This window comes from Corvus kubaryi, unplaced genomic scaffold (assembly GCF_017639235.1).
Source record: "Corvus kubaryi isolate FWS band 111438036 unplaced genomic scaffold, C.kubaryi_AGA036_p1.0 37398, whole genome shotgun sequence".
NCBI lineage: Eukaryota > Metazoa > Chordata > Aves > Passeriformes > Corvidae > Corvus > Corvus kubaryi.
This window is the reverse complement of record NW_024581137.1, coordinates 41,018,653-41,046,208: the sequence shown is the minus strand read 5'-3', so window position 1 is coordinate 41,046,208 and position 27,556 is coordinate 41,018,653. Positions and strand designations below refer to the sequence as shown.

Sequence of the window (27,556 nt, the reverse complement as noted above, 5' to 3'; positions counted from 1 at the left end):
ATTCAAGAACCATCTGGATGCAATCCTGTGCAATGTGGTCTAGGATGGCCCTCCTTGAGCAGGGAGGTTGGACCAGAGCCACTGTGGCCCCTTCCAACCTGATCCACCCTGTGATTCTGTGCTTCTGTGAATAAGAACAGTCTTCCACATGGCTGAACATTATCCAGCCTCCAGAATGACAACACACAAATGTTTCTGATAAATGCATGAAACTAATCCCAAAAGTCAGATTTCCTCCATCTGTTGCAGGGTTTCTATTTCCCTAAAGTACCAAGGTTTAGATCTCCTAAAGTTTTTATGTTCTTCCTAACAATAGTAGCTATTTTTACTGTCCACATAAATGCCTAATCCTTTTACTCTTCATTCTTAGTCAGACATGCTACAGCACAGGTCCAATTGTCAAGTGTATTGTATAAGGAATTCTTCCTTAGATTTAAAAATATGTAAATAGTTTAAATGTGTTATTCAATTCAACACAATAACCCTTCGTTCTTGTATTACAACTTTAGTTAACAGATGCCTTAACTTGATCTTTTTTACCTTCCTTTATAACTCACTGTACATTCTGATTTACCTCCTTTCTAAGCCGTCTTAATTATTTTTTCCATATAGCTTTTCCAGACATGTATGTTTCCTGTCTCAGAGTCCCTCTGTGACTGCTAAATCTTTCTCAGATATGACATACCTAACCAGAAATATCATAATCAATTCTAGAACACTACTGACTTATTTGAGTGACATTGTAACTTTCAGAGTATTTATTTTTACCCAGTTTCCTCAGTGAAGATTTTCATTGTTATCCACATTACGGTAAACAGTTCATTTTCTCAGTCAATCACAATTAATTTAAATTTACTACTGAAGAGTATATTGTTCCAAGTATTCCTGACAGTATAAATTACATTGCTTTCATCAACAATGAATTTTATTTGTCATGGTGTTACCAGTTCACCCAACTGCAGAAGAGCTCTCAGAAGTTTCTACAAGTCTTCTTTAGTTGTAACAAATTATTTTATCTCACCAGAAAATTTTTATTTCTCTATGTTATTGCTCATTTCCAAATTATAATGAACATATTAAATAACAACAGACCTAGGATCTATCCTTGGAGAATCCAAGCTGTGACAAGCTTAATCGAGGAGATTTTTAGAAATTATGTGTGTGATTCCAAATGTCTGAGAGGCACAGTGAAATCCCTCATCCCATGAGAAAGAAAAATTGACTTAATCTAAACCAAATGAGAGACAGTAGTTACACAACCATTATCTGAGCTATAATAGCAGGACACTTCCATTCAGAAGGCAAAGATGGTCTGACTTAGGAAGAAGTACTAGTAAAAAATTAAAGACACTCCTAATATTTTAGCCAGCTGTGAAAACCTACATGTCTTAAAATGAACGCCTTCTCCTGGCCATTTCACAGGGACATAGGGGGAAAGGGACATTCTGAACGAGTGGACTTGTCCCCCTCCCCATCACAACCATGGCATCATGTTAATCCCACTTATAACACCATCTTAAAAACCTTAGGTTTTTTTCCCACCTCTCTCATTAAAAAGTTGTCCCACAAGCCAATTGCTAAGAGCATCAGAGAACTTTTTTTAATTTTTAATTTTCAGTCTACAGTTTACTATATATGTGTCATGTCTGATGATTTGTCAATTACTTTCTTTGCTGGCATGTATGAAAATACTATTTATAGTAACTATTTATGCTATACAATATATATTTACTGTATTCTATATATACTATATAGTACATTATATAAATTCCACATATATTTACATATATAGAATCAGAATACATTTAGAATCATAGAACGGCTTGGTTGGAAGAACCTTTAAAGATTATCTCATTCCAACCCTGCTGCCATGGGCAAGGACACCTTTGACTAGACCAGGTCACTCAAAGCCCTATCCAACCTGGCCTTGAACACTTCCAGTGATGGATCCACAACTTCTCTGGCAACTTATTCAAATGTCTCACCACCCTCTGAGTAACTATCTAACCTAAATCTACCCTCTTAGATTTTAAAGCCATTCCCCTATGTCCTATCACTACATGCCATTGTAAAAAGTTCCTCTCCAGCTCTCCTGTGGGCCTGTTCTAGGTACTGGAAAGTGCTCTAAGGTCTCCACTGAGCCTACTCTCCAGGCTGAAAACCACCAACTCTCTCAACCTGCCTGCATAGGAGAGGTGCTCCAACCCTCTGATCACGCCCTTCCTCTATCTGAAGACAACAAACATATCCCCACTCAGTTTTCATTTTGTTAAAGAATTCTAATTTCCCCCAAAAAATGATTCCTTATTTCCCACATAGACTCATAGAATATGCTGAGTTGGAAGGGACCCATCAGGATCATCGACTCCTGGCCCTGCACAGAACCATCCCCAAGAGTCACACCGTGTGCCCGACAGTGTTGTCCAAATGCTTCATGAACTCTGTCAGGCTTGATGCTGTGACCACTTCCCCCGGGAGCTGTTCCAGTGCCCAACCACCCTCTGGGTGAAGTAACTTTTCCTAATATCCAATCTAAATCTCCCTTGACACACCTTGAGACAATTCCCTTAGGTCCTGTCACTGGTGACCACAGAAAAGAGATCAGTGCCTGACCCCCCACTTCCTCCTGTGAGGAAGCTGTAGACTCCAATGAAGTCTCCTCCTGGTCTCCTTCAGGCTGAACAAGTGACCTCAGCTGCTCCTCATATGGCTTCCTCTCCAGACCCTTCACCATCCTCATGGTCCTCCTCTGAACACTCTCCAATAGTTTAATATCTTTTCTACATTGTGGCACCCAGAATTGCCCCCAGCACTCGAGGTGAGGCCACCCCAGTGCAAAGCAGAGTGGGACAATCCCCTCCCTTGCCCGGCTGGTGATGCTGTGCCTGATGCCCCCCAGGACACGCTTGGCCCTCCTGGCTGCCAGGGCACTGCTGGCTCATGTTCAACCTGCCATGGACCAGGACCCCCAGGTCCCTTTCCTAGTCTGCACATACATCCAGGGTTGTCCCATCCCTGACACTTGACCTTGCTAAATTTCACGTCTGGTGATTGCCCAATCCCCTAATTAGTCCCGATCTTTCCACAGGGCCTCTTTTAATTTAAGTAATTACAGAAATATGTATCTAAATTCAACCAGAATGTTTAAAGACTTATCTACATAAAAAGATGTTCAAAAAAGGGGCCTCACAAACTTCCTGAAGACACATGCTGTTGACTGAAGTGTTCAGATTGCTTTAGAAAGAAAAATCATGTCCCAGCAGCATCTTATTCATTGAAAACTTTTTAATAAAAATTGTAAAACATTATAATGATTATATCACACAGTAAAATTTTATGGATTAGTCAGGCTTTTAACAAATAAAAATCCTAAATGGAACCCAAAAAGAATGTTTATCCTCATCTCTATTTTAATTCATAATATTATATATACATAAAATTTTAATACATATAATGTTAAAATATATTTTATATATGTAATAGTCTCTGTCTATTGTAAGGATGCAAAACTGCAACCTTAATCAAAGGATTTCTCACACTGCACATACTGAAACTCTACGTTCTTTCCTGTCTCGGTAAAAAAGTTTACCACTGAAAATACGTAGTTTATACATGTACAAGCAAAAGAGCAAGAAGAGACATGGCCATGTGTCACCATCTGGATAACAAAAGTATAGTTGAAGAGTATGAACTGTTTTTCAGAAAATGAAGTTATTTTAAACAGTATAAATAAGTTCTGAAAAATGGCTGTGATGGGACATAATGAAAGCAATGAAAGAGTTTCTGCTGTAAGGGAGACTTAACTTTAAAAAAAAAAGACAACAACCACAAAACACATAAACACACACACACACGAATTTTGAGTGAAGAACACCACAACATAAGTAGAACCCCAGGAAATGAGATAAACTCTAAGTTTAGCCCTTACTTTTCCAAGACCTTGTAAGAATACAGGGATATGGAAACTGCTTCTATTAATAATTTTCTCTTCAAAGAAATATATTGACTGTTTCCTTTTCTGAATTTTTGCATTAGAAAGATCATCCTCAAAAGTGTTTTTTAAGTCAACCTTTCGAAAACATGGATGACCTCTGCTGAACACCGCATCCCAGATGAAGCCTCTCCTGTCTTGTACAAAATTGTACTCATATTTCTTTGTCGACAAGGGAAATGTCTCAGATGTGTTATGTTCATGATTTTTATGGTTGTATCTGCAAGAGTAGCCCTATTGTTTAATTTTAACTGCTCATTTACCAGACTTTATTGTGCTAACAGTAAAAAAAAAAAAAAAAAGAAGACATTTGTGGCAGTTTAAGGTAAATATGCAGGTAGCAGGTTTGCAAACATAACTGCAGCAATGGATATATAAGCCCATGTTGGCATCCACTGTGTTAGAGTAATATTAGATAATCAGAAAATGGCAACATGATAAAAATCACAGAAATTAAAGGAAATTTAAAAAGAAAATGTTGCTTCCATCAATAAATGTGAAAGTGATCTTGCCTACTGTCAATGAACAATAGAAAGCAGATGTCTTTACCTTGCATAAGTACCAGACTATCTCATAGAGATGATCATTTCAGATAACCAAAGAGATTTTAAAAAAGTTCTGTACAACAGACGATGCTTCTCTACCAGCTGACCCATATTTTGCTTTCAAATTCTCATCTACAAAAGTCCCAAAACCTTTGAAATATTAATAAATGAGGTGAGGTTTTCCCCCTAAAAGCCTAATCACCTGTGACTGTTCTTTCAGAGAAAAACTTCTGTATGCAATTGGGTTTTTATATTCTTATCTCTGATCTACAGGATTTTAGATTTCATACCTTTCACGTTACTGTCACACAAAAATTCCACGTCTCACCTGAAGTGAACTGGTTTTTTTTCTTTTTCCATATTATCTGTCTAGATTTTTAAATAAAATTATTTTTCCTCTACCATCTAAGTTTCCTTATGGCAGGTCCACTGCAGTTTCTTGGTTCCCAGTTCACATCTAAAAATACTGGTACAGTTATCCTCTATTGAATGTGTCCACCCATACCTTATCCTACCTTTGCTGACACCAGTTCCTAAATCCCCAGTTTCTAGTATAAAATAGTGTCAGGATATTCTCTGTCTGGGTTTAAATTTTATTTATGTTCCCACTGATACACTTCAGCTGTTATTAAACACCACAATTTTAATATAAATCTTGCAATTGTCACTGCTTTTCTTAAAGGGGTAGATGCCCCTATCATGGAGACAGTAAGTTTTTAGTGGGCTTTTTAGTTGTAGTTAGAGGAAACACCAATGTATGCCTTCTAAAGTTATAGAATCTTAGAATAATGGTTGGAAGGTGATCTTGAAGATCATCTAGTTCCAACCCCCCGGCCATGGGCAGGGGACACTTTCAACTAGACCAGGTTGCTCAGAGCCCCATCCAACCTGGCCTTGAACACCTCCAGGGATGAGATACCCACAGCTTCCCTGGACAACCCGTTCCAGTGCCTCCACCACCCTCACAGTAAAGATTTTTTCCCCAATATCTAGTCTAAACCTACTCTCTCTGAATTTGAACCCATTCCCCCTTGTCCTGTCACTACATGCCCGTGTAAATAGTCTTGCTCCATCCTTTCTGGTACCTGGAAGGATACTACCAATTAAAAAAAGAATTTTTAAAAAAATTCTTGGAAAACTTTAACTTACTACTTTGAAGGTCTACAGACACGTGGCCCTCAGTTCACTGACAAGCACTAAGGAGCCAGACCCACCGGCAGCCGGGGCACGGCCCGAGGGCTCGCACCGCTAACGCACCGCCCGCCCGACGCCGCTCCGGCACCGCCGCGACCCGGGAACTGTCCCCGGCGGTTTGTGCCCGCTGCCCCCGGGCCAGCTGCCCTCAGCGCCGCCGCTGCTCCCCGCCCTTGTTCCGCAGCCGGCGGAGCGCAGCGCCCGCGCCCCCACGCCCCCCGCGCCGCCCGGGGGCGATCGCGCAGCGCCGCCCGCGCCGCTGTTTCGCCGTTGCCGGGAGACGGCGGCGGCCGCGCCTGAGGGAGGCCGGGCCTGAGGGAGCCGGGCCCGAGGGAGCCGGGCCCGCCGCCCCCGCGCCTCCTTCCCTCCCCTCTCCCAGTTGCCCCCGGGCAGCGGCTTCGAGTGTTTAATATGAATTCCCAGAAGTCCTCGGGGAACGGTTTTGCCGTGACACATGCATATAATCCATTTCTTCACAGTCTATCCCGACTCCGAAGTGCTGGTGACACTGCTTGGAGGGAAACTTTTAAGTCTTTAATGCTGATGGGGCCTGAGTAGTAGTGGAAAAAGGAATGAGTTATTTCTGCAGACTAAAGGAAAAGGCTACTTTCTCACCCAAAGACACAATTTCTGAAAATTAACAAACGTGTACAGTCTGTCTAAAAATTACAAGTTGCTATGTTCATACTTTCCTTTTGTGATTTTTCTCGATCTCGTTTAACTATTCTCAGAGCATTCATGGAAAAAAAAAATTAAAAAACAAGTTGAAGCCAACAGTTTTCAGGAGAAATGGATAAAACCTCTCCAGGAGGTAGAGCACGGCGCAGGCAAACCTCTGCCAGAGCCCCGTGGGCAGAACATGAGCACAGAGGCACATCAGGGGCCCGAGGGGCGACCTCCTCTCCTCTCAGCTCTAGGCTGGTGATGGAGGAAGCCGTGCCATGTGGAGAATTGTGCTAGTCTCAGAATAATAATTCATTCCAGTGTTCTCTTCTGCCAGCCAGGGCTATTTTGGAAGGAATCCTAAGCTGAATTCTGAAATCGAATAACATTTTCTACTTCAAATGCAGCATAATTGCTATCAGTGGCTGCAGAAGTAACAGAAAATAGGCAAATATAATCATTTTGGGGCCTCAAAGTCAGGTAGTAATAGGTAAAGAAATTACAGCTGCTATCATCTCTTTCTTGTGATTCCTTTTAATCACAAATATCACTGCTTTCTCCCCAGATTTCTTACAATGTTACACTGCAAGTCTAAATTAGTTCTATTTTTATAAGCCATATCATTCTGTTGAGATCATGGCAGAAACATGTCCTGGCCTGACACTATGACAAATGCATACCATCATAACAGAAGACCCAGTGGGTCATTTTCAGCCATAGGCAAGCCACATGTGAAGGCATTTCATTCCACTTTTAACATCATAATGCCTATACAAAATTTATGGAGATTTATAGTCATCTTCCTTTGAAAGCAACTGTGATGACAAGTCAAGAACCATTTATACTGACTGGTACCTCTGGAGACAAAAGAAGTCACACTGAACTTTGTGACTGGCTGAATGACTTTTCATAAAGCCTGGCCAATGGATATCTTGGGTTTACAAGACACTCTGTCTCACCCTACCAGGAAAGGAAGCAAAAAACTTTTGGTAGAGAGAAGTCACCAGCTTCCCAAACTTCTTCATGGATTTTTCTCTAAACAGAGTCAGGCACCACAGTGAGGGGTAGGTGCTTTAAATGAATTTAAAGAGATGAATGTAAATAGTAAAGGCAAAAATTTGGTTTTAACTCTGTGCTGGGTGTGGCTGGGCTGCAGATACTTTTCTTCTTAGCAGCTTGTATGTTGCCGAGTTGTAGGTCTGTGACCAAAACAGTGTAGATAATGCTATTGCTAAGCAGGGCTTGCACAATGTCAAGGCCACCTGTGTTTCTCATGCTGTCCTGCCAGGGGATAGGCTGGGGGTGGGCAGGAGTTTGGGAAGAGAACACAGCTGTTAGAGCTTACCCCGACTGACCAAAGGGTTATTTTATGCCGTATCACATCAGGCTCAGCAATAAAGCTGGAGGGTGATCTTCCCAAGGTAGCTGTTGCCTGGGGACTGGCTGGGCACTTACCTGCTGGTGGAAGGTGCTAAGTGGTTGCCTTTGCAAATCTTTGGGGTTTTTAAAAACTTTAAAAATTTTTTCTTCCTTTATTAATGAGTCTTTATCTTGAACCATTTGTTGCTTTCTCACTTCTCTTTTTCTAATTCTGGCCCGCATCTGTGGGGTGTGGAGATACACTGATCAAGCAGCCCACTGCTGCTTAGTTGCTGCTTAGGTTCTACTTATCCCAAACCCAACGATATTCATTACTGGGAAAGTTTGTCTTTTTTTTATCGTCAATAATGGTAGTTCTTATTGCTATTTCAGGCATAATTCTGGCCAACTGCTCGTTGGTTAGATATTTTCCTTACTTCATATGAATGATCACATTAAAGACATACGATGATGCAGAATCCATGTAAAAGAAGAGGGACATGGTATTCAGGTGCAGGATCACCCTGTGTTTCAATACACTCACATGGAACAATGGGCTCGGCTCTCCTTGAAGACTAGAGTGTCTCCTACAGAAGGAAATGCACAGGTAGTCTCAAACTCATAGCCAGCACTTTTCACAAATTTTGTGAAGAGTGTGAATCTGTTTTGAGAAACAGGAAGGAAGATGGAGAACAGCAGATGATGAGGAGAAAGTCAAGCCTGCAGAGACAGAAAAAAGACTTGGTGTTTTTACTTTTATCTATGTTTGCCATGAGAAGTGGCAATCAAGCACTGTGTGACAAACATATAATTGCAGCATTTTTACATGTGTTTTGGGAAAATTATGCAAATATATCAAGAAAAATATCTTTAAATTTATTTTGTGAAAATATTCTGAAGGTGTCATTAAGTAGAAATGTAGTATCATTAAGTAGGAAGTACTAATAAGGAAGCAAAGGGGGAGAACTAATGAGGAGAACAGCTACAAGATGTCATGAAAATTCACAACAAATAGTCACAAATGACAGAATCCACAGAATCACAGAATATTTTGAGTTGGAAGGGGTTCAAAAGGATCGTTGGGCCCAACTCTTGGCCCTGCACACGACAGCCCCAAGAATAACAGCATGGGCCTGAAAGCATTGTCCAAACACTTCTTGAACTCAATATTTTATTGAAATACAATTTATTCTAACACTAAAAAATAAGCAAACCAAAATAATACATATGGTATTAAAGATAGGAGATGTTGGGGTTTTAGGAGTTCTCCTTCTGTTTTCTTTTTCTCTTAAAGAATTTTCCCCATACAGGTTGCCAGGCAGACAAATTACTGGGTGCTTAAGAAAAACAAAAGACCTGGCCACAGAAGGAGGGGTGCATCTGGCTACTTTCTTTCACCTGGGCTTGTGGGCTGTTAGTTCCCGGCGTTTGGACTGAGGGAGAGGCTGGAAGGAATTCATCAGCACTGCAGGCTTCTGCTTTTTCAGCTGCCTTCCTTCTACTGGAGAAACCCCAGGATTCCCAAGCCTGCCTTTCCCTGCCCTGCTGGGAGCTGGACTGTGGCCGCCCTGCCCCTGCCGCTGCTTCAAGCCTTCGCTACTCTGTAGCCCTGCACGCCCTGCCTGCCGAGACCTCCGGGGGTTCCCACTGCCGCTCCAGAGTTCAATACATCTCATCAGCCACCCGGGATTTGTGCTTGTCCCCGCTGTTCCAGCCTGCTGTTCCCGCCTGCTGTTCCTGAGGGTCCGGCCGGACACCAGGATCGGCTGCCCAGGGGTTTGTGAAGCCTTTGTCCCATCCCTTCCCAGGATCCCAGGGCACCGGTGCCGCGTGCTCCCCGAGCTCGCTCCGGAGCGCCCCCTGCAGCCGCGGGGGAACCATCGCACCTGCCCTGCTCACCGGGAGCCGCCAGCGCCCCTGCCGGCTGCGAGCGGAACTGCACCCAAGGGGAAAGGGCCTGACAGCCGAGAAGGCTGGGACTGGGTTTGTGATTGTTCGCTGTTACTGCCATAGTTATTGTTGTTTGTTTGCCTTGTTATACACATAGAGATATATAATAGTAAAGAACTGTTATTCCTGTTCCTCATATCATTGCCTGAAAGCCCCTTAATTTCAAAATTATAATAATTCAGAGGGAAGGGGGTTGCAATCTTTTTTTCTTCCATTTCAAGGGAGATTCCTGCCTTCCTTGGCAGACACCTGTCTTTCAAACCAAGACAGGAGATTATGAAATTAAAGAACTTTCTAGACACTCAATACCTAATAAAGTGAAAAAGGACTTAACTAACTACAAGAACTTCATTAACTACACATTTTAATGAAATTTCATGACTAAACTTTTGATAAAGCCACTATAGAATTTGTGTGCTGTCCAATGAAGAGACAGGGCCAATCAGTTCGATTAATTTAAAGCTTCTGAAAAAAAAAAATCAAGTATGGATTAGAAACATATTTGAAAGAATATTGGGGAGCAACATTTTAAAACATTTTAAATATTTAATTTCAAAAGGGATTTAAATTAATAAGCTACTGCCAAATCAAAGTACTTGTTGAATTTAAGTGTTGGAAATTTGCATGTTGAAGTGTTTGAAATTATCTCTCTGCTTTTACTGAAAGTGCCACTGGGGGAGTCATTTCTCATTTCCTAAAACATCAGAAGTAGAATTACTATTTGCTGGATTGCTTGTATGAAATAGTTCTTTTTTTTCCATTAAAAAAAAATTAGTCATAATTTATGCTTTAAGAAATACCTGATGACATAAAGTACAAACAGTCTTGTCATATAACTTGTTTTATATCAGTCTCAAAAGACACTTAAAAGGAACTTTCCTTTTCTGACAAGAAGCAGCTGACTTAAGGAGTGATGAATTTATAACACATCATCTTGGCATTTCAGTTTTCTGTATTACTTCACACATTAAATTACTCAATATCAATGTAAATTGACCTCTTTCTCTAGGGAAAAAAAAAAAGGGAAATCAAAATGGAGAACAAGCCTTTCCTTCTTCTGACTTGCAAGTGAGATTTGTAAGTCTTCATTTTTCATAGGCACCCTGCCTGAACCAAGTGTATGCTGTCGGCATACTGAAAAATGCTCCCCCAATGTAGTAGCATTCTTTTCTATAAAACAAAAAAATTAAGTTCATGAATTAGAACTTTTAGCAAATAGCATAGCACTATCATTTAGAAACTGATGACTTGCAGCCACAGCTTGTACCTAGACCTCAGTGCTGCTCATGGTATGTCACATCAGTGGATGTGTATGTATGTACTTAAGAGCTTCAGAGACTCTCAGAAGAGGACAGGTGGTTCAGCAGTGAAAGCTTTAAGCCAAGATTTGAGACCACAAAACTTTCTGTATAATCCTGAATAAACTGCATAAAATGAAACCAATTTAGTTGTTTAACAGAAATTACCAAATACTTTAGTATTTCTATAGTTGAATTTCTGCCTGTGAAACTGGGAGCTTCTGAAGTTCTCATCGTACACAGTGTTTTGAGATGAAATTCATTAAGGTTCTCAAAAATTGTTGCTGGATCACATAAGCATTACAAAATCAGGAAGGGAATGCTTAAATGGTACCTGGGAAATCAATAGGTGGCACACTTGTTTCTTAGGGCATATGTATCCCAAGAAAATGAGATCATGTTTTACATCACCGTGACTATCACCTTCTTTGTTTTTAAAAAAGAGTAGGTTAGGAGTGACCACTGTCAGCTAACATAAATGAATATATACACGTGGATTTTTATCTAAAGTGGTATTTGAAAACTGTAGATGTTATCAGAGATGTTAAAGAATGACTGCAAGGAATGACTGAAGGAAGGGAAGTAAGTGAAGAAATTTTTGACCTTACATCTAATACAGATCAGATAATTCTGCCTAAGTATTTTCACATCTCTCAGCAAATATATTTTAATCCTTGTTTTCCCAAGACATAGGTTCTTTTAAAGGCTAAACTGAATCAGTTCTCAGGGATACTGTTAAGTGTCATCCTGGACAGATTGTTCGATATCGGGTGTTCTCAGAGGCCACAATCTCCTGTGCTGATGAAGATTGTACTTAAAAAACCTAAGACTTCTCTTGCCCAAATTTCAATGTACAGCTTCATTCTTCAAAGACTGAATATTCTGTAGTGTCCTCAGGACAAATCATGCTGCATTGTTTCCATTCTTGTAGCAGCACCGATCCTCTGAAGCCTTGCCAAAGGCTGTGTTTCTGCAAGGAATGACAACTCTGTTCTTGCATTTGAAGGCTAGACTCACAAAATATAGAAGACAGTTTAATGAATATTTTTCATTTGATTCAATACTGCAGCATTCAAAATGAGAATCATTCTTTATCAAAGTCTTTGCTCTTTTAATTATAGAGTTGTGATTCTCAGAATTTGAGAGTTTGGTCCCTTTCTTTTTCTTCCTATGTTTCTTTCAGATTCATAGGGGAAATTGAGCAATTTTTTCACTTTTCTTCAGTTCCTCTTCATTGATCTATTCTGTAATTTACATAACTCAAAAAACAGTATGGAGTACACAATTACAGTTGCATTTTCCTGTTTCTCACTGTACAGCTTTTAAAAACTTAAGGCAAAATATCCCTGCAGCTGAGAGAAAAGAAATTGCTATGTAGAGATTTTTTTTAAATTTGGGAAACAGAAAAGAAACAAACATTTTAAAGCTTGAGGTTATGCACATGAGTCAAATGAATCAATTTTCCTGAGAAAGATACCAGTTTGGATGAAAGTCCCATTAGTGTTGTTCAGGGTTTTTTTAACTGGAAATTCCCTTTGTGTCTAGAAAATAGGTTCAGAAATGAGAAATTTTATCTCTTTATTTAAAATATTTTAAGCTGTCAGTCTATATATCACTTTTAATTATTATTCATTGCATTCTTTGCTTTTAACTCTCAGTTGTCCTTTCTGATGTTGTGAGAATATTTCAATAGCTTGTTACTATTGCAAAAAGTCAGATACATGTATTTAAGGATATCTAAGTATTTTCAAGCTGCTTTCTTCCCTTTTCCCATCACAGGGGAATTTTTGTAAAATTCAGAGCTTCTATGTGTTCCCACACCCTACAAATGCTTGTTTTGGAGTGTTTTTGCCAGACTCACACCAGACGTGAGAATCCAGCATCTTGCTGGCCAACTCCTTAATGAGCCCATGAAACTTGGAAGGACCCAGCAGTGCTGTCTCTGAAGCCTGGTTGCAGTGCCAGGCCTTACTGTTAGAATAGTGTAATTCACATTTTCAATTAGATGTAGATACAGTTCTAGATCTATCAGCCAAGCCAAGATCTTATATTTTTGCTCCTAAAAATGCTAGACAAAGTAGAAGAGGAGCAGAAAAAGCAAGATAAGCTATGCTTTAGTCTGTGACCTTGAATTGCATGGAAACTTGTTCTTACTTGAAACTTTTGTTTTTGCTTGAAACTCTTGTTTTTACTTGAAGTTATTTTGAATTTCACATATTTCCCAGGCTGATTACTATCCACTTCTTGGTTTGGCATTATTTGTGTTGAAAATTACCTTGGCATATTGTCAGCCTACCAAAATGCTACCTATTTCTGGATGTTAGGAAATTGGTCATCAGCCCAGTCATTTTAGGTGTTTGTCAGGGTGTGTTCAGGAGTTTTGGTAGGATTTCTGCACAGAATTGTTTGAGAGCTGTCTTTAGTTTAGGATATTGAATAAGATGCTAACTAACATTTCCTGCAACACAGCCGTCCTTTGTCTTCTGCTTTTCCTGTGTTCATTTAGGTGTCATTGGATCTTGCACTCCCTTTGAGGAGAATTCTAGAAGAATTGCAGTTTTTGTACTTGCCCACTCCTAATTTCTGAGTAGATATGTACTAATGCACCTTTTGCTATGCTTAACTCAGAATAGGAGTAAATGCTGGGTGGTTTTGCAAAATCACTGTTGTCCAGAACAGCAATAATTTGAGGTCAGTTGCCTTACATGGTTCATTTATAGAGCAGAGCAGAAACTTTTCAAGGACCTTGGGAAGTCCAGACTTGAGGATATAGTTTCCAATGCAGAGAGTAATGGCATTGCAAAAGGCTTTAGAGTTTATAACTGTGTTTTGTTACCTTCCTTATCATTAGTGAGATACACAAATGACTGTACATAGATGGAACAAGGTCTGTCTTTGTGGTACCCGAGGATCTCGTTCTTTTCACCATTCAGATTCAGGAACTGTCTTGCAGAATTAAAGCAGGAGCGAGAAGGGGAAGGATGCAAGCCAAAGAGTTCATGAGTTTTAGTTCCTGACGCAAGACACATGAAGCTGAGCACGCTCAAACCAGGGTGCACAGAAGCATCCCCTTTTTTTGAGCTCTTTTTACAAAGATGACTGATTTGAAGATGTGCTGTAATTATGATTATTTATTTTCTAAACTTTTAAATCCTTATACTAGCACTGCTTTTCATTGTTTGCTGGTTTATTGTGGTAGTTAAACCTGAAGTAGGAAAGAAGCTTGCTTTCTTGCAAAGGGAAATCAGATTTTAAAAGCATTTACAAGATGATGGTTTGGTGTCTGCTTGCAGACTTTCTGGTATATTTTATATTTGGCCTTCATAAAATTCTATTGGATGTCTTTTAGTCTACTGATACCAACATGTGTATTTAATAGCTCACATAAAATTAGACAAAGATTAATGTGATCTTTTTTTCTTGTTCAGCCCAACTTTTGAGACATTTTTGGTTGCAATAGCAGGTCATGCAGCCCATGCAGTTAAGCAATGAGTTAACTGTTTCCTTGTGACAGTTCCTCAGTTGCTACAGATTAGCAGAGCTGACTTCAGCAGAACCAGATCTATTTCCAGCAGCTCAGGATATGGTCTCTTGAGCTATATTACAATTAAACAAACTTGTTCAATTAGCAACAATTACTTTTGACAGTGAAAGGATAATAGAGGATTTTGCTTACAGGTGTCTCCCTTTGATCTTAGTCCATTGAACCATTTAATGATTCTGTTTGGTTTGGTGCTGCAAGCTATCAACTAGACAAAAAAAAATTAGTTCTATCATTTTCAAAGGCTTTTGCCTTTAAATGTTCATGCCTAAATCTATTTGTGTGTGACTCAAGAGACAGCAGCAGCAAGAAGAGCTGCAGTGAAAAACAGCAAAATGAGAAGAGATGTGAGGTGCGCAGAGGAGGCTGAAATAGATTGCTTGATGACAACAAAGCTCAGAGAAATAAATCAAAGAATGGTTTTGCTTGTTCTGTTGGATTTTCCTATATTTGTGCAGGGGGCAGGGAAAATATGCTTAGGATTACAGCTAATGTGCCTTTCAAACAAAAAAAGTCTTTCTCTGGGGTTTTTATTTTCTGGTTTCAGAACTTGTGAATTCAATGTTGAAGTAATTAGCAATTTACGGGAAAAGATAAATCTCCCCTCAGGTCCCCCTGACTGGACCTAAAGAATCTAGATGCAATATTTCCCCAAATGACAGCTTGATGCCAATCCTTATCTCTAGCTACCTCAGCCTGGTTGCATACTGTATTTTAAAAAATGCTGAGAGTAACATAGTTACTGAGGACCAACACAGACATACTGACATTCTTTAGAACAAGTATTTAATGTTTGGCAGACCTATAGATAGCTACAACTTTTTTTTCATTTTCAGTAATACTTCATGCCCATGTCTGTTGTCTTGCTTCACTGTCATGAATAGTAAATCTGTGCACAGCAAGTCATAATGAATCATGCTTATTAGCAATTAGTATCTGATAAAATTTCAAGTTTATTAGAAAATTGAAACCACTAGTAAGGATTTATATATTCATATAAATTACATTTAGTATTATTCATAATATTCAGTTCTGTCTTTCTCAGAATAATATGGAAACCCTATCACAATGATTAACTATACATGTTTCTTTATTATTCTGACAGGTTTATCAGAACAGCGTATTTCAGATTTCTGTAAATTATAATAAGATATGACGGGCAGGCTAGATAAGAAAGGATAAACATCTTCAAGAGGGAAAATTGGAATAGTTATATATTATATTTGGTAAGACAGAGATCTCATTGGAAAGAAAGATGAGGAAAAAATATATAACAATTTCAAGGCCATAGACAATTTTAACTACAGATTATTCTTCTTTTTCCACTTGGCAACCATTATATTAGATATGGCATAGGGAGATCAAATATAAATAGAAAACAGGAAGCTCTTTCACATTGCAGGCGACCGTAATGGGTATTGCAAACAAAACCTAGTCATTTTTATTTGTCCCTTTCATTGTGCTAATGAGACTCTCTTGGTTATAAAAGGGTTTCACTTGGCTATTGAGCTTTCTGCCAGTTTAGAAATTGGCTAGTACTATATAGTTGCATTGTATATTTTAGCACCTGTTGTTATGGTCATTACTCAGGGATAGTGACAATTGCCCTTTGGTCTTTTGTACATGTTGTTCTTTCCAGCCTCTCTATGGCTTATTGTTTTTTGGGCTCTGAACCTGTCATCTTCCCAGCCTGAATAATTTTCTCACTGTAGGACAGTTAGTGTCTCATCAGTCAAATACTTCACTCTGGAAGTGATTTATTCAAAGCTGTGGGGCTTTACAAAACTATCAAGATCACTTTCCTGAATGACACAAATGATACCATTACTAAATATAATACAGAGGGATTTATTGCACTGTCTGCTTCATAATAAACTGCAAGTTCTGTGCATTGCATTGTATCAGATATCGGTGCTTTCAGTCCTATTTATTTCAGTACCTGTGAGAATGCTGTGTGAGGCCAAGGGACAGAGGGAGCACTGAGTGATGGGCTAACATGCAGCTGGTAAATTGGGCTGCATCCAGAGAGCACCATCCCCTAGCAGGACCTCTGTGAGCAGAAGGCTCCATTAAGATGGCATGGGCTTGCGACAGCTTCATTCCTGCTCCATGATCTCATGCACCAAATCAAAGGATCTGTGTAAGTGCTGAATACATGTGTGTATTGGATCCCCAGCTGCAAGAGAAGGCCAGGCAGGAGCCAACTGTGGGAGCCCTGCAAGCAGTGTGAAATACTTGGCAGGTCTGAGTCTAAATTCAGTTATGTAATGGGTGTGATTGCCACAGACTAGCATCTTGTACATTCACTGACATCTTTTGGGTAAAAAAGAGAGAAGGCTGTAACCACGTTGTGCTTATTATTCCAGAAGCAACATACAGCAAGAAAATTAACACCACCAGATACTTTCAATTTCTCTGCTAAGGAAGAAGAGAATATGGTAATAATATCCCAAAAAAAAAGATAGAGATTGTTATAACAAGTCACATAAATCCAGAAAAGAATCCTTTACTATAAGTAAAATGAGGGGTTACACTTCATATCAGAATGCTTTTATGAAACTGGTCATAGCTGTCAAGTTCAATCTGTAATTAATATATTGTGCTGAATAATGATTATGTGGATGCATTTGGGGATATTTTGGTGAATTCAATATGCAAATATTTTGATCAATGTAGACAGTACTATTAAAGATTTTTCCTGTAGTTATATTCACAGAGTTATGCAGTTATTTATGGTCTAGGATCTTGGAGTTGTCTGGTGGACAAGCCTGTCTATAGTTTTGATGAACACTCTCTTCATTTTTTCAAAACAGTAAGTTTTTCGTCCTCCTCCTCTATGTTATTTTGAACTTTCCAGTGAAGAGTTTCAAGCAAAAAGATGACCAAAAATATAGGAAGTTAGCAATGCTCCCCTCCTTTGCAAAGAGAATCAAATCTACATCTCAGTTCCAGTCAGTGGGTTTGAGCTCTGTTGACTGTGTATTTTAAGGTCCAGCCACAAATGTTTCTAACTTCCCATTAGGCAGAGAGTTCAGTAAAATCCTAATTTATTAGTTCCATTACTAATCTTCCCTTACTGAAGCTGTTGTTTGTCAGACCACTTTAAGAATGGTTTTGTTTTTCTGTGTTGATGTATCTGTCCTGAATTTATTTCTTCTCTTTTTATATGGAATAATATAAACCAAATATCAGTTTTTAGACAGCTGATTGTCAGTCCAAAATGGGCAGAGGCAGTACAAAAGGAGATATAATTATTTGTGGTTTTTATCCTAAGGATATGAAGCATACAGGGTTGTTGTCTAGTAAGTAGTTCCACTTTCTCTAACAACATTGTAGCCAGATAGTTGGAGACAAGTATTCCGTAACTTGCAGCTTGATATCCAGCTTTACTGATAGAATTCTTTAAAATCACGGTCTAAACACACTCCAAAAGAATGGAAAGAGTGTGAGAAACAATCAAAATGTAGATCTTTCCAGGAAAATATAACCCATATTTGTATCACATGTATCTGTGGGTTATAACTGATTACCAGGTTTGGCTGTTAGTTGGCAGAGCAGGTGATATGTGCTCAAGGACAAAACTTGTAGGATTATAGGTTGTGCCAATGATGGCAGGGACTAGATTCACCAGCACTGAAAGCACTTTCCATTCCAGTGTGCCAAGAACTGATATACCCAACATTTGAAACTGAATACCTTATGGCGATTTTTTTGTTGTTGTTGTTCCGTTGGATTTCTTACAATTTTTTTTTTTTAATAATTTCAGTGTATTTTGTAGAATTGTTTCCTTTGTTATTTTATTATTTTACAAGTTACATACAAACTAGGGGCTAGGGCCTCCGATTTAGTTGCCTGTATTTGAAGGTGCTCCATATCTTTTCAGACATCCCAGAGGATCTCAGGAATCCTCAGGTAGCTGCCAAATGTAGTGTATGATTAGTTCTCTCTCTGTAGTGCCAAGACAGAGGCCATGGCAGGTTTGCAAGAAACTAGAACATTTCAAAGAGATCACCAGGTGCCTGTGTACAAGTATGTGAATCAAACCTTTGTGATGGACTTTATTTTGCAGAATTGTGTATTTGTATAGAGCACAACATCCTACAGTCTTCCCCAAAAACATAATCATCAAAATGCCTAAAGAACTCTGGACAGAAAACGAACTTAGATTAAGAGCCTTCACAATATTTTTATTGTTGTTACCTAGAATCTTGTCAAACATGTCACATATCTGTGAGAACTCCTATACTTTGAAAACTGCTTTAATTATTTATTTTGTTATCTAGACTCATGTAATTGTTTAATTGAATTTAATTGCTGACATACCATATTCTGCATATTCCCTAATGTTCTAATCTGTATCACATCATTTTAAAGAAAGATACTGACAAACACCATGACCCTTCCAGCTATGCATCATCTGGCAGCTTCTTCAAAAAATCACAATAATTGAACTCTGTGCAGAAGAATATGGAAGGCTGGAAGGCATTTGTGCACCAGTTCAGAAGGACTGGTCACGGCCTACGATTTGCCATGCAGATCTGCCAGCACAGGCTGATTCCAGTGGCAGAATCTGACAAATGGACAAGCGAATCTCCTGTGCTGTGGGAGGAGATAAGAAATGCTGTGATGAGACACAAAAATGCAAGAATTGTGTTCAGGGAATATCATAACCACTGTATCTTGTATATACTCAATGGGGGAGGGCGGGAAGGAATATGTATAACAGATGGCCTGAAAGCAACAGTTTTGAATTAATCAGGATGCAGGATTATGAGGATCTGGATGACAGATTTAGTGTATAGATGCAGATGTAGAAGCTAGATATGAGAGGTATTACTGTGGTAGGAGTAGCAACCCATGCACATAGGCTTAGAATTTAGTTGGAAAGGACTATTGGAGGTCACCACATAAAGCCCCTTGCTCAAAGCAGAATCGGCTTTCAAGTTGCAGTGGGTAGTCCTGCCGAAATCTGAGTCTCTTTAAAGATGGATTCCTGCTCTTTCTGGGCAACCTGTTCCTGTCCTTAAGTACTCTCACAGAGGAATTTTTTCTGTATCAACTCAGAATTCCCTTTATTGCAACCTGACTGTCGTCTTTTCCTTGTGCAGCTCTGAGAAGAGTCTGGTTTTATCTTTCTTGTAAACCCAGTTAGGCAGTTCAAAGCAGAAACTGGATTCCCACTTAGTCGTCTCTCCTCCTGAGATACCTCAGCTCCTTCTTGTATATTGTGTTTCTGGTCCCTTAAACATCCTAATGTCTGTCTGCAGGGCTTGGTCCAGCATGCCCATGTTGTTCTTATTCTGGGGTTGCCAAAACTGGACATGAGTGTCGAATAGAGGGGTCCAACCCCTTCTGTCAGCCAGACAGTCATGCTGCTGCACTGACAGCTAGAGGCAGGAAACAGGGAAGCTGCAGAGAAGTGGTCTTTGTAACTCTAGTTTCTGAGAACCATTAAAAAAAACCAGATCCCATTAGGGCCCTTTTATATCTATCATGATGTTGGATAACTCATTTAAAAAGACAACTGACCATGACAGTCCTAGCATGGGTGAGTTTCCTAAATTGTATAAAGGAAACTGTAACTGCAGTGCTCAAGGATAATATGCGGTGGTTCATCAATTGTTTTTTTGCTAAAAAACCCTGAAGTTAGTGAATTCACCAAGGCATACAATGCAAGGACATTGTGAAATCTGAATAATAAGAGAAAAGTTATACAAACCCAACAAAAAAAGTGGATTTCATATCTAGTGAATAAATAAAAAGCTGTATGTATTTTAAATCCAGTTTGTCTGAAGTCTAGTGTATGAAAATTCAGTAGGTCCATCCATGACTAAAAATAAACAAATATTTTGTTTTTATAAAGTTCTCCATAAAATTGTATAACAGAAATTTATCTGTAAATATTATAACTGAAGATTACTCTTTGTAACTTACAGGATATGAATATAAAATATGTGAGTTGCACAGTATAACTAATGGTGTTTATTTTTATGGGATTCAGGCAAGAATCATATATATTAGGCTTGTTTTCCATTTACAGTGCTATCGTGAAGTTATTGAATGTCTCTTGAAAGATGCTGAGGACCCTCAGTTTCCACTTTTGGACTTTGTCTTTAATTTCAAGATATACTTTAAAGGACTATGTGAGCTCTTAAGATGCTTAGTATATTGAAATAAACGTCCCTTAAAATATTATTCTTTTTCAATAAAAAACAGATGGTGCAGATCCCTGATGTAACTTAATCTAAAGCAGCCTTGGTCTTTGTCTGTAGTTCTGTCATAATTTATTTTCTTTTGTACATTGATTCTATTGCAGACTGAAATGACATGGCAGAAGTCAGCGGTGTGTGGAAACCTTCATTTCCACTTTTTAAATCCTGACCAGTAATAGTTGGTTGAATCTTTCCTGTTCCCTTTTGACAAGGACTGTGGAGGATCTCTCTTGAGCTTTGCATCAGATTAATTTTAGGCTCCGTCATGATTTTCTCCTTAGTTTAGTATTTGCAATCTACAACAGCAGAAGTTGCTGTGCTGCTAGATAACAACCTTCTGATTCTATGATGTGTACTAGTACCAGCTCTGGAAGTATATGGCTTTGATTTTTTTTTCTGTTGTTTTAGTTCTGATTAATGCTAGCATGAAATCAGAATCAGACCAGCAGAATTATGGTGGATTTGAGTTCACTTATGTATTTATTTCAGTGACTCTACTTTTAATTCTAGGTGATATACAGAGATTAAAAAAAAGCATGCAAAAATTAATCTGATATACAGTGCATTGATAAAATAAAACTGCATTTGCAGGATTTAAATAAACTGTCAGTAAAAGCTGCATGATGGAATTTTAGTCTTAAGTAAGCAGAGCTATGAAAACCAACAGTCATCAACCTATTTCAGGGTTTCTATGATGACCGGTCTCCCACCTCTCCCTACTTGCAACCTTATTGTCAGTAGTGCCATAGAGTTAAAGCAACGGAGAGATGAGCATAAGTGTTCAGGTGTAAAAATTGTGATAAAACTGCGTATATTTTTTCACACATCTAAAATACCTGTCCTGTGGTTGGCATGATTTAGCATCAGAGGCTACTGTCTAATGGCAAAGAGCTCTCTGCTACATCCATATTAGCAAGTAATTTGGTGCAATAAAAGGAACAGTTATTGAGTTGAATGGTTCTGAGGCCTATACGTCTATATTATGTGCAGTCCAGAGGTTTTACTCTGCAGCAGCTTTAAGTTGGACTCCCAAACCCCCACAATCATCAAAACCACACATGTGGTCTGAAACTCTCTGAGGCTGTGTTTAAGTTAGCAGATAGTGTGCTGCAGGAAGAGCAGGCCTGCAGGGGGAAGTAGCTGGTGCTGAGGACCACACTCGGTGTGTTTCAGAGGGTGTATTTCAAATTGGATCTCATCTGATCTTATACACTGAATGTCCACTAGTAGCTGCAGTGCCCTAGATGAAACTGAAGTACATTTTCTAGTTTAGTTTCACCTACAAGGAATCCAGTTTAGGCTCCCTGAGACCCCTCTGCAGTGCAAATCAAAGAGTGGGGCAGTCAGGAGATCTGCTTCAAACACACTCTTGTGATGGAACTGACTCACTGCAACGAGTCGTGCTCTGGAGCAGCAACCACTGTTACAGGCTCATGTGTCCCCAGCAGGGCTGAAGTGAAACTGGTGGCCATATGGAGCACCACCATCAGGTCAGACATCCCTGAAAAGAAGCCCAGTTAGTGTAAACACTGTTCTGTAGACTGCACCAGTGTGCAGTAATTGCATTGCCTCAAAACACAGCACAAATAGAGATGCAGTTGTAGCCTGGATTTTGTGGCAAAACATTCAGTTCTTCTTGGCATCTAAAATGGAACCGAAACAGACCAAGCCTCTGCACTGGGACTTGGGAGGCAAGAATGGGAAAGATTTCTGGAGATGGGTTTGGAAATTAATCTGCGTGCAGATGTGACAATCCAGTGCCCTGACACAGCCCTAGGCATTTAATGAGACTGTACACCATGAATTTTTCCCTCTGGAGAATAACACTGGTGGAAGAAATTCCTGGGTTTCTGAGCCCCTTCTAGCCTGAAAGAACAGGGGCAGTGCCTCCTGGAAGCGAGACAGTGCTTCATTCCAGAATTTTGGGTATAGGGGTTTTTTTTCTTGTTTGGTTGCTTGGTTGCTTTTGTTGTTATTGTTACTTTTTGTTTTGGGGTTGTTTCCTTTCTACAACACAGTTGCCATTAGGTACAGATTCAAAAAGTTCTTCAGCTGATGGAGGGTGAAGGTCACAGATGTGTAATGGCCTACAGCTGAAGTCTAAACATGTGGCTTTGAGTTTAAGGACTATTAAGCTGTTATTAAGAAGACAGAAGTCTTTAATTATAAATTCTTTTTCTTAGATAGCCTGAAAAAGTCTTATTATAAACCAAACTCACTCTGGCTTTTTTTTAAAGTATTCGTCTGTCATTCTTTACACATTCTAGTTTGTTCCAACAAAATATAACTGGTCCCAGGAACAATTATAAGTGAATAAGCAGAGTATTCACCTCACAAGCAGAATAAAGACTTTTTAATGTATCTAGACCAAATATTAAAATTTAATGCATTATCTTTTTTAGCTAAGGAATGTCATAGGTAAATTAGAATGTGCTCATGTTCTAGGCCTTGTATGAGACATCAGGACAATCCAGTAAAAACTATTTATAATTATAGCAAGCAATAGGCAGAGACAACTGTTGTAGGGTCAGTAATGATTAGTAAGTCATTCTGATTATATCTAATTGCATTTTCTTGATTTCCAGATAGTTTTTTGAAGTTTAATCTTAAGAAAATCATTCATCAGATCATATTCCCAGTGATTCCACTGAAACCAATCCAGACAAACATACTTTTATCTAACTTTGAAAATGTCTGAAGGCTATTTCCACACTAAATTAGCAGTCATTAAGAAACGTTTTAAAAATACATTGATTTTTGATCCATGCAGCTATTCAGGAACTCTTTATTTTACAAACTTGCACAGCAAAACCTGAGAATGGTTTTCAAAAATGGTGTAGCTCAAACAAGATTTTTTTAATAGTTAATGCTGTCTCTTGAAGTATTTTGTTTTGTTTGATATGAATCTGCACAACTGCCCTAATGTTTGCTATGTAATAATTCTGTTTTCTTCTTTAGTAGCATAGACATGACCCATTAAACTAAAGTCATTAGGCCTCCTTCACTCTATTAGAAGTGGAGCAAATAATTTGTGAACAAGTATTAATTTGAGACGAGAGTATGCATAGAAGTCCTAAAGCCAGAAGCTAAAGTTCTTCAAAACCATAATCATATAGACACCTGATTTGCTTACATACTGTGCTTTATAAAATGTTTTTAATAGAGATCCTGGTGTATTTCCTGTGTAAATTAATGGCAACCTATCTGTTGATTTATGGAATTTCAGGATCAGAGCTAAGTACTAAGGTAATTATAACAAAAACATGTAGGCTTACAGGAAAACAAAGAAAATTCTAATCTGTTGATTGATACATTGTGGCAAGTGTTTAACCAGCTTGCTTATTAATGGCTGTCAGCTAATAAACACCACTTTAATTAGTTTAATCAAGTACCTTATTCAGAGTAGTGATAGCTGAAATTGTAAAGTGCTGTGCAAGCTGAATATGACAGAGCTCTCCTGGACACCCAGAGTGTGAGTGAAGTCAGGCCAAGCAAATCTCTGAAGTATAAGGTATATTGTTATTTATTTATTTACTTGTTACCCCTCTTGATCCTCTCAGAGAATTGACCCTGGCACAGCTTACTTGCAAACTTGCCCATTAACTTCTTAATAGAAAAAATGTCCTACATCTGTATAGACACTGTCTTTTTGGAGAGGCAGACATGCTTCATGTACCAGAGTGCTAAGGAATGATCAGCTTTTGTACTTGGAAGCGGCTTTTGTACGATAGAAATGGTGCTTACGTGCATACTCAGCAGTGTGCAGTATGTAGGTAGGGCAGATATTTGCAGGGGGGCTACAGGAGAGATGGAAGTGCATGTGCTGCACATGCTGGCCCAATGGTGCAAGGAAGCAAGGAAGGAGGGATAATCTGCACTTAAAACAATGTGACAGAGACAAAAGAGAACAACATTTGGGATCACTAGAGTAGGATGAATTTCAGAAGCTTTTCTCTTTGATGAAATGTTGCTTTAATTGTTTCTCTTTGAAATGTGTCTCATTTCTGAGGGCTGTTTGTGTGGAGTGGTAGCAATGTTCAGCACTTAATGCATTGGATGGAGAGATCTGGGATTTATCTCTCTATGATTCCCTGTGTGACCTCCAGCTAATCGTTTCCTCTCCCTGTCTCAGTTTCCTTATCTGTAAAGTGGAGTTAATAATCCTTTCTATCACCCAGTGCGAAGTGAAGTTGAACAATTCAATTAATAATTGTAAAACTAATTTAGCTGCTGGGGCAGAAAGTGATAAAAAACTGTAAGGAATTATTCATAAATGTGGTAAGCTATCACTGTCCAAATCTGAGGAGCAAATGTTCTGCTTCATATTTTTCCTAAATTCTGCTAACTTATTTGCATCACCATTTGTCTTTCTCTTTACTTAACATATTTGTATTAATGTAAGAAAAATCTTTTCATATGGAGTATTATATTAGCTAACTAATATTAAACAAGATTAAAGATATGGGCCATATTCTCCCTCAGTAGAATACCAGTGATTTTAAGTTTGAAGTTGAGACCCACTGAGTTATTGGGTGAATTTGGCTTAGTCTTTGGTGTGGTTCTATTTATGTTTTTCAGCCAAATAAAATATTGTCAGACTGTGGACTACAGTGTTTCACACTGGCACTAATTTAGTATATTTTGATTTTCAGTTGTAATAACCATACATCCTGAAGACTGTCAGAGATATTCATATAGTTTAAAGCTTTCTGTTTACTAGCTAGCTGTACAGGCTTCCATCGAAGTAGACAAAAGTCCATTGTGTCCTTAGATGGTTGTTTCTCTACATGCAATTGTGTGTATAGGAGGAAGGCTAAAAGCAAGTACAGTGTTCTGTTAGCTGCCTGGCTTTGATATGCAGGTTGCAATAAAGAGTAATAAGGGGTATACTGGTGGAAATCCTGTTGAAATCATAAGGTTTTACAAAAAGATTAAGATATTGCAGGGATGTGAGGGCTGAGAACATAGAATCATAGAATCACAGAATCATAGAATGTGCTGAGGTGGAAGAGACCCATTAGGATCACTGAGTCCAACTCCCGGCCCTGCACAGGGCACTCCAAGAATCACACCACGTGCCTGACAGCATTGTCCAAAGACTTCTTGAACTGTGTCAGGCTTGGTGATGTGACCACTTCCCTAGGGAGCCTGTTCCAGTGCTCGCTCGACCACCCTCTGGGTGAAAAACTTTTCCTGATATTCAACCTAAACCTGTCCTGACTCAGCTTCAGGCCATTCCCTCGGGTCCTGTCACTGGTCACAAGAGTGAAGAGATCAGTGTCTGCTGTTCCTCTTCTCCTTGAGAGGATGTTGGACCAAAATGAGGTCTCCTCTCAGTCTCCTCCAGGCTGAACAGACCAAGTGACCTCAGTCACTCCTCATAAGGTTTCCCCTACCGACCCTTCACCATGGCCCTTCTTTAGACACTCTCTAATAGCTTTATATTGTGGTGCCCAAAACTGCACATGCTAGAAAAAGCTCTTCAAAATGCTGGGAGAACAGATTGCAAAATTTGTGATGAAAACCATTATTGAAACTCCCCCCCTCCGCTCCAACCAAAAAATGTATCAGTTAATATCTGTGATACTTTTCCCAAATATGCTGCTTCATGACATCAGCATAAACACTAGCATTCCCTGTCCGTGTCTACATTTCTGGTCTACACTGGCAGTACATGAAGTGTCTCCTGATGGAGATAAGGCTTGCTGGATCTACTCTTCCTTGGTTTCAAGGCTGATTTCATATTAGCTCCAGGCTCAGCAGATGATACTTTGTAGGACTACAGAGTTTGGTCTACCCTCTCATGCATGAAACATCAACTGAAGTGGCCAGGATATGAAACTGCTATGACCAGATCTATGACTCGAGTGCGCCTCCCATGTTACAAGCTGAGGGATGAGCTTGGGGCAAGATCATGAAGTCCCCAGTGAACAAGATTTGCGTCATTCTTGAGCTTTGAGTGACTAGGGCAGAAAGAGCAGAGATCATGGGGATGGCAGGGAAAGTCAAGCTGTTTCATACATCCAACACTTACAGTGTTAAGAGCAGGAAGTAGGGTAATATGCGTTCCTAGTAGGGTGGTACAATGTTGGTTTTGTCTGTAGCAAATGGGTAAACAACGTTTCAAATACCTAATTCATTGTGCTATGGGTGTTGAGCCCTGTAGGCCTGCAGATGACTGTGAGGCAGGGCAGAGAGCAGCATAGTTGTCACAGTCAGCTGATACTTTCTGTTATAGATTTTTTTTCCCCCTGTTACTTGTACCTCTGCACATCCCCAGTAATTTGGGCTAAAAAGGTCCATCTTGCACAGAAAAATAATATTCAGACAGTCAATTTTCCCTTCTTGTAAGATTTTTAATTCTTATAAAATCACAGATTGCTCATGCTCAGTAGAGAAATTTGCATTTGGAAAATAAAAAATGTGCAAATTCCACTTCCCTTAGGGTACTCACGTGTCTGACGGCTCCCAGGATTGCCAAGACTTCACAAGAATATCTTTGCAACGTGAGGACTCAGGGACAAAGCTGAACTTTCTTTATGATGAGCTATACTTTGGAAGAGGTGAAGCTGAACTTGAAGCTGATCCTGTCCTATGTGAAATCCATTGATACACAATAAATAACAAAAACACACATAATTCTGGGTTAAGAAGTACTGAGAGCTGAGAGTATTCTACTAGGGAACTTGTAGAGTGACTGCAAGCTTGCCCTGTGCTTGTACAGTTTCCCAGGCATGTATCCCATCAGTGGACAAAGATAATGAGCCAGAAAAGCGCAGTAGAATAGGAAAGTATGAACCAAA

General features: G+C 39.3%; 1 protein-coding gene across 8 annotated transcripts in view; it reads right to left on the bottom strand.

Moving 5' to 3' along the window:
• Nucleotides 1-5,906, bottom strand: part of ARMC3 (armadillo repeat containing 3) — a 65,012-nt gene extending 59,106 nt beyond the window's left edge. For all 8 annotated transcript variants that reach the window (XM_042044065.1, XM_042044064.1, XM_042044066.1 and 5 more), the window contains exon 1: nt 5,686-5,906. The gene's annotated coding sequence lies outside the window, so the exon portion shown is untranslated. The remainder of the gene's footprint in view (nt 1-5,685) is intronic.
• Between the last annotated feature and the right edge of the window lie 21,650 nt (nt 5,907-27,556).